Here is a 12,805-nt window from a genome sequence, read left to right on the forward strand (position 1 = left end):
TTAACCCTCAACTGCTCATTAATCCTTAGGAAATGCCCCGTGCAAGGTCATCATTGCCTTTATAGGTTGAAAACAAACAAACCAACAATAGCATTCAAAAGGCATATAGATTTTTATAATGAGTAATGCAATTTCAATTGCCATGCTTGGGAATCTGAAGAGAATAAATACCACATATAGAGAGTCATTCCTATTTTAAAATCGCCTTCCAGTGTTTTATCAAGTACTTTCTTCCCTGTTTATTATTAAACAGTAAAAACCCCAAATTTCCTAGACAGTAACCAAACACACACACACACACACACACACACACACACACACATACACACACATATATATAATCTCCCCAGGCAAAGTACTGATGATGTTTGGGACACATTTCATAGTAGGATGTTGGGAAAGAGAATCGGTAAAGTCATTTCAGTTCTAATAATATATGCTTCCAAGTATGGGTACCAATACTCTGTGAACTTCCCTTGTGAGGGAATCCCTTCCACTCAGTAACTCCCCATCACTGATCATTTGAAACACTGGACTGTGACAAGCCTAACATAAACAACAGTCATGAACCAATGCCAAATGTTGTACTGAGTAAGTGTGGAGGTGGTTGTGCAGATCATTACAAGTAGCCTGGTAGTTAGAGGGAACCAGGAAGGTGTGAACAGTCAGAGAAGGCTATGTGGACATGGGATTTAATAGGAGATATGGATTTGAATAAGCACAGTTCTCAGTTCTTGACACTTAGGACCCAGTGTCTCCCTGATATCAGGTGTCTCACAGTATAGCGGGATTCATAAGGAGTAAATAAGGGATCTAATATAGCAGAAAGTGCTAAACAAGAATGCACAGCATGTTCTAGGAGAACACAATAACTGAAGAAGAAAGAGAGAGAAGGGAGAGAGTTTGCTGGAGAAGAGGCATGTGGTTAGTGGGAAACATATGAAAGTGAACATGAACGTTGGAAAGAGAGGCACAAGGTGACTCCTATGAGGAATCTATACTAAAAACCAGTGGGAGAGAAGGTAGGATAAGCAAAATAATACCAGAATGTGATAAAGAGACAGAAAAACACCTTAAATTCTGTATTAAGTCATCAGATGGGTTGTAGGGACTTGATTTTTTTCCTTGTGTTGGAAGGAAATAGTATTATGGGAAGAATATCTAAGGAAAAGCAAATTTGCAATAGTATGGAGCATGGATAGTGAAGAGTACACTGTAAGGTCTGAAAGCCTACTAAGAAATTATTTCAATAATTGAGGAATAAAAAAAATGAGGGCCTGGACTAGGTTCTCCTTTTTAGCTAAAATATAGGTTGACATGACATTAAGATTTTCACATCTCTGCTCTACAATCATTATGCCGTGAGACTCGCTTCATATTTCACCAACTTCCTTGATTCCTGACCCATGATTGGCTGCTCTGACATCTGTATATTTCAGACTCTCTAAAACATCAGAGCAAACCTGTCCATTATGTCCTGGCTCCTACTGAAGACCTCGGAGCCACCACCTGCCAGTTTTCAGCATGACTCAAGAGTTTAATAAATTCACCAAAATGACCCACAAAAACCTGATAAGGAAACTCTCTTTAATTGAGTCTGTGTTTATGAGATCTGAGCAAGGGGAGGAAACAGAGTAGACTCCTTCTGTGATTTCCAGGCAACGTCCTTTAATCAGAATGCAGATAGCAGGGATGGCCTCTTAATTGGAACTGGAGCTGGTTTCAAGTAACCTCAACACTGTTAACATTGCATAATGACAAAAGCTTAGTGATGACATGTCAGATAATGGCAATGACTGTAATCAGTGATTTCTTTGTTTCCCCCTAATGACTGCAAAAGAGGGAATTATATGGCAGATGCAGACATTTGGAAATTGGATTCTTAGTTATTTAGTTAAGGCAGTCCTCATTTTGCTTGGTGCCGTGTTACACATAGGTCATGCATACTGGCACCAAGTCCTCTTTTTTTTGCACAGTTCTCTTATAACAGATTTGCTCTCAGTTACCATGGAACCTTGCAACATGAAGACTCCGTTCCAATATGAACAAGTTTCAGTTAACACAGTACTGTGCAAAACAAGAACTCCAAGTATTATCTGATACTCATTGGCCTAAAACGCATCATTTCCAAAAACATACCGTGGAAAAAAAGATCAGGAAAATCCATGAAAAGCAACAAGGAACTGGATCCCCTATGGTATCTTAATGGAATAAGAAAGTAGGGACGCCCGTGCGTGTCCCTATTTAAGTCATTAAAAGTCACTACTTTTTCCTTGGTTTGGATAATGAAAATTACTTCTTGGTTATTTCTCCCACCATTTTTTTTTTTTTAAATTCTCTAAAGGATGCATCCTAGAAAGAATAATCCAAATAAAAAAACACAGGGGTGATAGTCAGATCCTAATACAGATATCACAGATGGGTGACAACGATACAAACCACTTAAACTTTCTGTACCCTTCTGTAAAGTGAAGACAGAATGAATACCCGTTCTTCCCATGCCAAAGAAATACTGGAAAGATAAGTTTTAATCAAAAATAAGTGTAAGAAAAAGCAAAATCCACAAAATCAGGGTAAATTATGATACTTTTGTCACTCCTACACTCCCCAGCCCCACCCTTTAAGCTGCAACTGCCATGTGCACAGAAATGGAAGCTGGATGGAGATGTGGGCAAAATCCTCAGATCAGTGGTTAGAAAACTACTGCCCATGGACAAAATCTGGCTCACCACCTGTGTTTTTTTTTTTTTTCAATAAAGTTTTATTGGAATACTTCCGCACCCATTCGTGTATTTACTCTCTATGGCGGATTTCACATTAAAGTGCAAAATTGTGTAGTTGTGATAGACTATAAGGCTTGCAAAGCCCCAAATACTTACTTACTGACTCTCTACAGAAAGTTTGCTGACCCTGCTCTGGAGTCATGATTATAAAAATAATCCTTTTCTTATTCACTCTCTTCGACCCCAAACCTGCCAAGATGATCCATTAGGGCATGGCAGAAAAATATTAAAATTTCTTTTTATAAGTAACTTTCATCTCAGAAATAAAGAGATTCAGTTTTACTAATTTGGCAATGGTTCCAGATGTCACATAGCATATGGGAGGAGCCCTGAGCAAAAGAGGGAGTTCCGTAACACAGCGGGGTATAGTTACTTGTTCATAGGTTTTCAGCACTTGGTGATATACTACAATCTCTGTGGGTCTGGCTAAGTGGTTTCAGGGATTCTTTTATTCAGTTTTTACAAAAGAACTAACCCAAAATGGAGAAAGGAGCATAAAGGGAATCTTTCAAAGAGAACACAGAATGAATATTCTAATAATAAGGCAAACATAAGCACACCACAAGTAAAAATGGCAGAGCTAACATCTTTTCTCCTAGTATGAGCCTTTGAAGTCTTATGATGATTATATATTAAAGAAATGTTCATTGTGATTAATCTTGTATATGCATATATATGTATATATGTATACATATATATATAAACTTGTATATGTATATGTGTGTGTGTGTGTGTGTGTGTGTGTGTGTGTGTGTGTGTGTGTGTGTGTGGGTAACAATTATGCTCTCCAGCAATCATGTCCCAACCCACTCTTGTCCAAGATGTTTACTCTTCCGGAATTCTTTAGATGCCCACCAACACCTCTGACTGATACATGCATTCTTTTCAGTTTTTTCTTCCCATTTCACCCCACCCCACTAAAGCATATTGCTATGCAAAATCAATGCCTCCTCTGTCCCTGGGATTGAGAAACATACTTCTGCATGCCCCTTCGGATCCTGGGAGAATGACCAGGAAACAGGTCGGTAAGAGACAGCCTGTGTAAGTAACCCTCTGCTTCCTTCCTTTCCTCCCTCCCTGCTAAAAGTGTCTTCCTCTCACGATTTGTTGGAAAGATGAATTCAAATCTGCTGGGTGAAGCTTTAAAACTCGTATAGAACCCAAATTAAGAATCATGGACTTTGAAAGTTTTAATTTTAAAAGGAACCCCTGAGACCTAGGGAAAAACTCCACTTCCTTTTTCACTATATGGAGATCTGGTCAATAACTGAATCTCCTTTTTCCTCACCTGTAAAGTGAGCATGATATTTTTTTTGTCCCTCTTTTCTCATTACCAGTTTAAGTTTAGATAGTTTATGAATTGTGAGATGACTTATAACTTATAAAACTATACGTATTAGATAGACTTTGGAGACTGATCATTTTTTACTTTGAATCCATACTCAAAAAACAAAAAATCAGAAAGGTGGGGGAGGGAGGGAGACAGAAAGAGTAAAAACCACAACTCTCTATGTGGTAGATACTCTGTGTACTTTACATACGCGTTACTTAATCCTCATAACAACTTCATGAAGCAGATGCTGTTTGTAGCTTACTCCAAATCCTTAATAGCTGATCTCGGGTCTGTCTTGATACACCCTTTTAACCACTGCACCAGATGGATACACTTTCTACTAGCTATGTTGCTTTGGAGAAGCAATTTACTCTTTGGCAACTCATTTCTTTTTTCTTTTTTTTTTAAAAGATTTTATTTATTTGACAGAGAGAGACACAGCGAGAAAGGGAACACAAGCAGGGGGAGTGGGAGAGGGAGAAGCAGGCTTCCCGCCGAAGAGAGAGCCCGATGCGGGGCTCGATCCCAGGACTCTGGGATCATGACCTGAGCCGAAGGCAGACGCTTAACCATCTGAGCCACCCAGGTGCCCCTTGGCAACTCAATTCTAAAGGGATGAAGAAAACACCAGTCTTATGGTGTACTGGCTACATTATTATAACTAATCTTAATGAGACACCATTTCTTAGAAGTGCTCATATTCATTATGTATTTGAGAAACCAAGACAGAGCCTCTATGCACTATAATCAAGGCTTTTCAACCAGCCTGTTGTGGGATCTAGACTTCAACCACCAGGCCGAGATTCATTTTTCCTTCCAGTGCACTGCCTGGCAATGCATGTTGTGGGATCAACTAAGACAACCTAAATGTCAGTATCTAGCAAAATATTGGGCACACAGTAGGTACACAATATACAGTATTTTTTTTTTCCTAATTAACTCTTTCTTTCTCTTGGAATATGATCAGCACAATGATTTTATGCTCCATTTAGAAGACTGAAAATCAGGACTGAGGAGAAAGAAACATCAGTTCGGTTTGCCTAAATCAAGGAAAAGCCATAGCTGGGGTGGAAATATGGACTGTGATAATACAGCCTGCAAACTTTCAACTGGCAGCCAAGGGTTCCTTCTTACCAGCATGTGCTTCCTTAGTAAACTTCACTCTCGATTCTTTTGTTTTTGAAGAAAAACATTTCCAGTTAATAACACAATTACACTTAAGTATCAGAGCTCATTTTAGTATTATTGCATTTGTTAAATCTAACTGAGTCCAAATTACTTCCTCATTGCTAATAAGAGAAGGGGGAGGAGGAGCAGAGGAGGAGAGAAAGAGGGTTCCCAGGGTTAAAGGAAGAGAAAGAGCTGTATACACAGAGTAACAGAAAAACAGAGAGATAGCAACACTGCATGTAGCCTCAAGTCCAATGAATGTCAGTTAAACTCGCTGCCCACAGTTTCTATGGAAACCCCTTAAGTTAAGAGTGGAATACAGACATTTTTTGGACTGCAGTTCACAAGCTGTTTATTTAATTATGATGAAACATGAGACTGTTAGGGACAATACTATTATCATACTGATAGCATTTAGAATTCAACGAATAGGTATGGCAACATAAAGGTAAAAAAATTTAAATAATTACCTTCATGTGAATTGCATGCAAATAAAATGTGTCTTGTTTTTACAGGACTTCATACACTATTTCCCACAGGCAAACCTCAAATTAGCCAAATGACATTCATTAAAAGGGAGTTCTTCAGAGGCCTCATGCCAATTATACCCCCCCATGCCCAGTGAACAAAACCAAGGTCACAGCATATTTTCAATTAAACCCAGGATAGCACCAAAGTGCAGCACAGCTGGAAAAGCAAGCACATTATTACCCCATAGATCATTTGTGAACAATGAATAGGTCTCCAGTGTTTTTCTGTTTTCTAGATATTTGAATATAAAAATAAAGAAAATAGCTTCAGATTAGCTTTTGCCTTCCAAAATAAACAACCACTTTTAGGGCATTACTCCTGGTGGCCCAAAGAAGAACAATTGGAAGCTATCACTTTTTTGTCCCTGATGATTGGAAAAGGTTTGCTTAGCCTTTAATTTGGCCACAGGGAACCAGGTGATTGATGGACTCATTCATACCCTTGTTCCCTCACTAAAGGAACATGGAGTTTCCACCTACTATGTATCAGGCACTGTGCTAGGGACAAGGGAGGCAAGAAGATTAAACCCCAGTTCTTAGCTTAATTATGGACTTTTTAGAAGGGAATGCATTAATTTTACTGATAAATATTTATGGAGGGACAACTATGGCTCATAGGCATTAGACTACAGAGATAATAAACCCAGGACCCTGCCTTCCAGGAGATTACAATGAAATGGAGACAAAAAGACACATAATCATAAGTCATAGAGCAAGGAGTCGGTACTCCTGTCTGCTGCCTCATGGTATCTCGCTGTAGAGGTAGAAAAGCTACCTATAGATGTTGTGCTCCAGAAGGGAAATGTATTTATGCATATGGCATGATTGGCTGGCGTAAGACTGGGTGACGAGGGAGCTTTGGGAATATTTCTGTAGGAGAACCACAATTCCAGATCTGCCTATGAGCCACCCCCCTACCCTTATAAAATCTTTAGCCCATAAAATATAACTGAAGGAGGAGGCACTCACAAGAGAAATGAATCCCAAGAAGAGTCATCTCTGGTGTCAAGCTGGGAACATGAAGGCTGTTTCTAAGCTGGCAAAGAGAAACATATAAGAAATTTGCAAATATGACTCAGGGAATATGTCTTTTCTACTATACTGCAGCCTATTTTTCAAAATTCAGTAGTGGTTTGCAGTAGCTGGGCTTCCCACAAGTTGCTCGTGCTAGCAAAGCCAGTCGTTGCTGTTATTGGATTTGACAGTGTATAATGAGCCACTTTACATTAGCTGCTGTTGTAGTGTTCAGCATATTGTGGGAAAGATTTAGCATGAATCATCACCCACCTAGCTCTCCATTGTGGTCTCTATGCTGTAAACAGGCAACGTGTTTGCCAATCTAAAAAAATAAAAAAATAAAGAAGCATCCATTAGAACAATTCAGTACATTTCTGGATCTGCTGCCACCAACATCACCACAGACAACACTGGTGACAATATTTATTGAATTACCACTGTATTCTAACATTCTCCTGGGCAGAGAGCCAAGGCAGCTATTTTAACCACTGGCCGTTTGCAACAATGCATGTTTTAATGCCAATGAAAAATGCGTTTGGAGTCAGAAGACCTATTGTCTACACTTGGTTCTGACTTATCAGATGCATGACCTTCAACAAGTCACATTTTCTCTCTGATCCAGTGTGTTGATCAAAACTACCTCTCAAGATCAAACGAGAGAAAATATTTTGAATATGGGTAGGAAACAGTTAAACAGAACACACCAAATTACTAAAGTCAAATGGGATGCTAAGAGTTTGACATAGGCACGAGCTGTGAACACCAGCTGTTTCTTTTCCCGCATCCAAACACAAAAGAGATGCTAACATCTCCTCTCCCTATCCATCCCGATTCCTATTCCCCGCCCCCTTCCCACACTCCTATGGCCATGGCATATTAAAAATTAGAATCTGAGCTTGAGGGCCACACAGTCCTTAGAGCAAAGAAACATGAAGAGACAGTACTGGCAGTTTGCAAAGCATAAGAAGTAAACTAAAGAATCTTTAAATCCCACAAACACAGATCTTTACAACCGAAGCTTAGACATACAGTTGGTGCAAATAGTACAAAGCGGAAACCCTGAGCAAGTACAGATGGGAAAAGCCCACACAATTAGTAATCGAGATCAAGGGACTGACATGGATATTGAAATCACAAAGAATTCTATCAGGAGTAGGATTGGAAAGAACAGCAGGGAGGCAGGTGTTAAAATCTTCAAGGAATGAGGAGGAGTGAAGTCTGCTGGTGGGTCTGCTGGTGACTCCTACAAGGAGGTGTTAGCAGGTGGCATAGTCTGATGGTGTAAGCTTCAAAGCTGGGCACTTTACTGTGTTAGATGGTTCTGTGTGGAACACAGAATGCAAGTAAATGTACTTCTCAAACTTCAAAGCAATATACCACTAGTGAATATTACTATTATTATATGGGTAAAACTGAGTATAATTAAAATTTATTTCAGAGATGATCTGTGGATTTTCCGTTATTGGTTTTAAAAGATGTGTAACTCGATCTTAGAGAAAGTTTCCCCAAATCTCATGATTTCAAGAACCCTTGAGTTAGGAAACATGAAATGTGAGTGACAAGTTAACACGTCAGGGTTTATAATAATGTGAGAGCAAGGCAGTGGGTAACAATTAGTGTGTGTAGAGGGGGTAAAGAAGAGGTAGGAGGAGAAAACTCATGTTCATTGCTAAATGAAGTAGCCAATTCTCAATTCTTATATTAGACAAAAATTAGCAGTATTTGACATAGTGACCACCCTGTCCTTTCTGAAACACTGTCCGTACTTGACTCCTGGGAAACCACTCTCTCGATTCTCTTTCTACCTCAGTGGTTAATCTGCTCTACCTCCATCACTAGTTGTCTTTATCTGTCAGGCCACTAAACCCTGGAGTGTACCAGAGCTCAGTTAGTGGACCTATTCTTTGTCTAGAATCGCTTTCCATGTGATCCCATCGTGGCTTTAAACACCATCTACAAACGTACATCTCCAGTCTACAATGAAGACTTGTACATCTAACTGCCAACTCAAGACCTCCACTTGGAGGCATCAAAAATCCATCTGTCCAATTAAAATCCTTGATTCCAACTGAACTTCCATCTCCAAAAAAGACTTTTCTAAGAGCAACTCCAGTCATTCATTAATTCATTCATTCGACAAAAAATTTTAAGTTCCTACCCTATGCCAAGCATCGTTCCAGGGGTCATCCTCCTAGTAGCTCAGACCAAAGTTCCCTCGAATCTCCATTTTTTCCACCTCATCCTCACTATTGCATCCTGTTACCTCTATAGCCTATCACCTTTACATCATATTGCCTATACATTGGAAATTGTGAGTATCAAGAGTCTCCGCACCTCTCTTCACCTCCACTGTTACATCCTAGTCCATTCTCTATTTGAATAATTGAGTTAATCCAGTAGCCTGGTCCAATATCTGATGTCTTTGCTTCTATGTGTTCACCCCCTCAGTTTCTTCTCCACACAGTGGAGTAAAGTTTAGAGTCAACTTTAGAAGGTTGTTCCAAAGCTGAAATGAGGTAATGTCCATAAACCACTAAGCCTGGCATATTGTAAGCTCTCAGATAACAGGAATGATTATTGTTCTCTGAGAGTTTCATTCATTGTTTACTAAGTACTGCTCCACTGACTTGGGGAGTGACTAAACAATTTACGCATTTTTATAAAATGAGTATCTGGTGCTGAATATGGTACTCATCCCCAAATACAGGATCATGACTAGACACAGGAAAAAATACCACCTTGATCTTTTACATAGCACGATAAAAACAAGATTGGTAACAAGAAAAAATGGTCATCAGAATCTTACCTTTTGCTTATCTTATACATTATAGATTAGAAAATTGTCTCATATACATTATCCTGTCTGGCCTCCACAATTATGGGAGGTAGGTGGAATAGATTATATTTTTCCATTTCACAGGTGAAAATGTTAAAAGTATAAGGAAGTTAAGTAATGTGATTATATTTAAAAGGAACAAAACTGATATGTGATAACTGTTAACACAAGAAGTTAAGCATTTAGAGCTCTAGGCTAGTGCCCTGACCAATATATAATTTTTTTAATATGAACATGTTAAAGGATGGAAGGAGGTACTTATGCCATTAATTGTTTCAAGGTTTTCAAAATTTGTAGGAACTTGTTTTTTTTTTTTTTTGGTTTTCTGGGGCTTTTTTTCAGAGAGGGAGAGGGAGGGAGAGGGAGAGAGAATCTTAAGCAGGCTCCACACCCAGCATGGAGCCTGACATGGGGCTCAGTCTCACAACCCCAAGATCATGACCTGAGCCAAAATCAAGAGTTGGATGTGTAACTGACTGAGCCACCCAGATGCCCTGGAACTGGCTTTTTATGTGTGCTTTTTAAACACATTGCACCATATGGGAATAAAAAAAGAATACGTATTGAGCAATTATCAATGATTGTGTTAGTCATTCACGTTGTACTTGCCTACCTATGTGTCTTTCTGCATCATTAGACTACAGGCCTTGCTGGGACAGGCACTATATTCCATTTTATGTGCATGCATAAACCAGTTACTGCCATTTAGTACATGTTCAATAAACATTTCTTAAATAAGTGAATGAAATAGGTTATTTGGTTATATCAGAAAGAACCTACTCAAACCTACCCTGAATCTGAATCACACAATTCATCTGTATGATTAGAATGAAGCACATAAAATTGCCATATCCTAAATCAAAAACTGTTGATAACAACGATTTCATATGGTTCAAACTACAGTTTTCAAAGAGGGACAGTGATTTTGGAAATGTCCAGTTTGCCAACCAAATTTCTGGAATTCATGGAAATCCTTTTCAGCTTACTTCTAGTTATAGACACATTCATGTACTAACCAAGGGAAAAAGAGCCAATAATTTTATTTCAATGGGAAGTCTTCTAACTTCAGACATTCAATCTGTGGAACCATAATTACAGACAAAACCAGAATAAGTACATTCGGTACAGAGCTATAAAGGGTTCATTCTCTATTGATTACCTGTAGCAGGGTCCAGAAGCACAGAGCAGAGAAGACACTTGTTCTGCCATCGCCTTACAATCCAATAGTACAGCCATTTGTACATCATGGAAAACTAAAGTTTCCATGCTGTTTTCTCTTAATAAAGCTGCTCAAATATTATTAATTTTCAATAGTTCTATTCTGACTTGCTCCTTTGTCCTTTGACTTGTGCACAGAGAGAATTAACCACTTGCTTATCATTTTTTCCATAGTACTCTTCATTATACCACTTCTCACCATGTGAGAACCAACATTGTATCCTATTAATCAACTGCCACTGCAGAACACTGGGCTGGGCATATACAGAAAATAAAAATTTTAAATTGAAGTGAGTATCTGAAGTATAGACAGGGATGAAAATATATATGCTACTTGATATCTCTTTAGCTGCAATGGTAGCCTAGTTTAACACTGGAGATCAGGGAAGAGGAGACGGTACAAGAGAAGTGTCCTTGATTTTCAAATAACAGCACCAAGTCAACCTCCTGCTCTAACTGATCTAAGTCTATGGTCTGAAAGGACACATGATAGCTGTGGTCTGTGTAAATGTGACATTTATCTTCATGAGTGTAGTGATGAAGAATGGTTCAGGACTGGCACAGTCTTGAGTGACTTATCCCATCTCTTCTCACAAGTGAAGATAAATGATACAAAATATCAACGACCATGCATTATATATATTTATTCCACATTTGCTCCCACAGACACCAACATACAGGAGGCCTTTTCTTCAACCTGATTGTTTTTCATTTTCAAAATATACAGCTAACAATAACAACAGAGAACCTCTGGGAAAGTTAGAGGCAATGAAAAATGCTGAAATGACTTCTATAGGACAAGCTATACGCTGTGAGAGGTTACGTCAAGACACCACCTTATCTCTGGGAACTCTAAAATGGCTTCAAGCCTCCAAATAGGATTTCCACGGGTCTCTGACTGTTGTCATTAAGCTAACGTTATGAGAAAGTCACAAAGACCCTCCAAGGATACTACAGTAGATAACTCACCAACCTGTGGAAAATTCACGACAATGATGGTTCTAAGAGAGTAGCTTCTAAGACCTCCTGGTCATATAGCAGTCCTTCTGGTTTACTATATTCTTAAATGATATTCATTATCCTCAGATGGCATGCACTCCTTAACTTCTGAGTTGGATTAGGATGACCTCATTAAGCTTCTTAAATTGCTGGTAAGGTGGACAGGATACAAAAAGCTAAATAATGGCATCATCAAGGATATTCTCCCCTCTTAGCCCTCATAGCTAGATAATGTGGGTACTCAGTGTCAACCTACCACTGGATGTGGCCTCTTTTAGGCTACAGTACTGTAGTATCACTGAGAATATATGGGATCATTTTAAGTTATTGCATTCAAACCTAAACCTAATTTGAAGCTGGCCCTATTGGGGAAGAACCTAGTCCCTTAGATCTAGTTCACTAGAAAATTACATCTGGATTATTAGAAAGCCAAGTCTTCTTTTTGCCAGAGCAATGAACAGTTGTAGTTTTTGCCTCCTATTGCCCGTGCCTGACTTCCCCACAATGCTGTTAGTCCTTCTCTCCGGTTAAAGGCGGGCAATGGACTCTACTTATAGGCAGAACAAATCCTGGCCATATTCTGTAGCCTCACTCCCACACTCAGCCTCATGACATCATTGTTCCAGATTTAGTTCTGATCTTATGCTCCAATAGCTTATACTCTATATACTACTTTGGGAAATAATACCAATTTAGTGCCAACACCATGCCTCCATATGTATTTGTGATCTCTTATGGGATTCCTGTCCTCTTCTATAAGTCTAAGTCTTTGGTAGTATAATATAACCCAAATCCAGACCTCAACAACTAAGGACCTGGTTTGTTTCTTAAATCTCTAGATATCAAACCTTATCACATAAATCCTCATCAGAATTGGTAACCTTTTGATATACATTTCATTCAACATTAATTGAATGCT

At 38.9% G+C, this 12,805-nt stretch overlaps 1 protein-coding gene across 9 annotated transcripts in view; it reads right to left on the bottom strand.

Annotated features, from left to right (window-relative positions):
* Positions 1-12,805, bottom strand: part of LRRC4C (leucine rich repeat containing 4C) — a 1,194,180-nt gene that overhangs the window by 16,341 nt on the left and 1,165,034 nt on the right. For 5 of the 9 annotated variants that reach the window (XM_027577718.2, XM_027577717.2, XM_027577720.1 and 2 more), the window contains 2 exons: positions 7,104-7,155; positions 6,786-6,852 (listed from right to left, as the gene is read on the bottom strand). The exons of 1 other annotated variant lie outside the window; for it this stretch is intronic. The gene's annotated coding sequence lies outside the window, so the exon portion shown is untranslated. The remainder of the gene's footprint in view (positions 1-6,785; positions 6,853-7,103; positions 7,156-12,805) is intronic. 3 more of the 9 variants (XM_027577721.2, XM_027577723.2, XM_027577725.2) reach the window with 2 other exon arrangements.

Source organism: Zalophus californianus, chromosome 11 (assembly GCF_009762305.2).
Source record: "Zalophus californianus isolate mZalCal1 chromosome 11, mZalCal1.pri.v2, whole genome shotgun sequence".
Classification (NCBI taxonomy): domain Eukaryota; kingdom Metazoa; phylum Chordata; class Mammalia; order Carnivora; family Otariidae; genus Zalophus; species Zalophus californianus.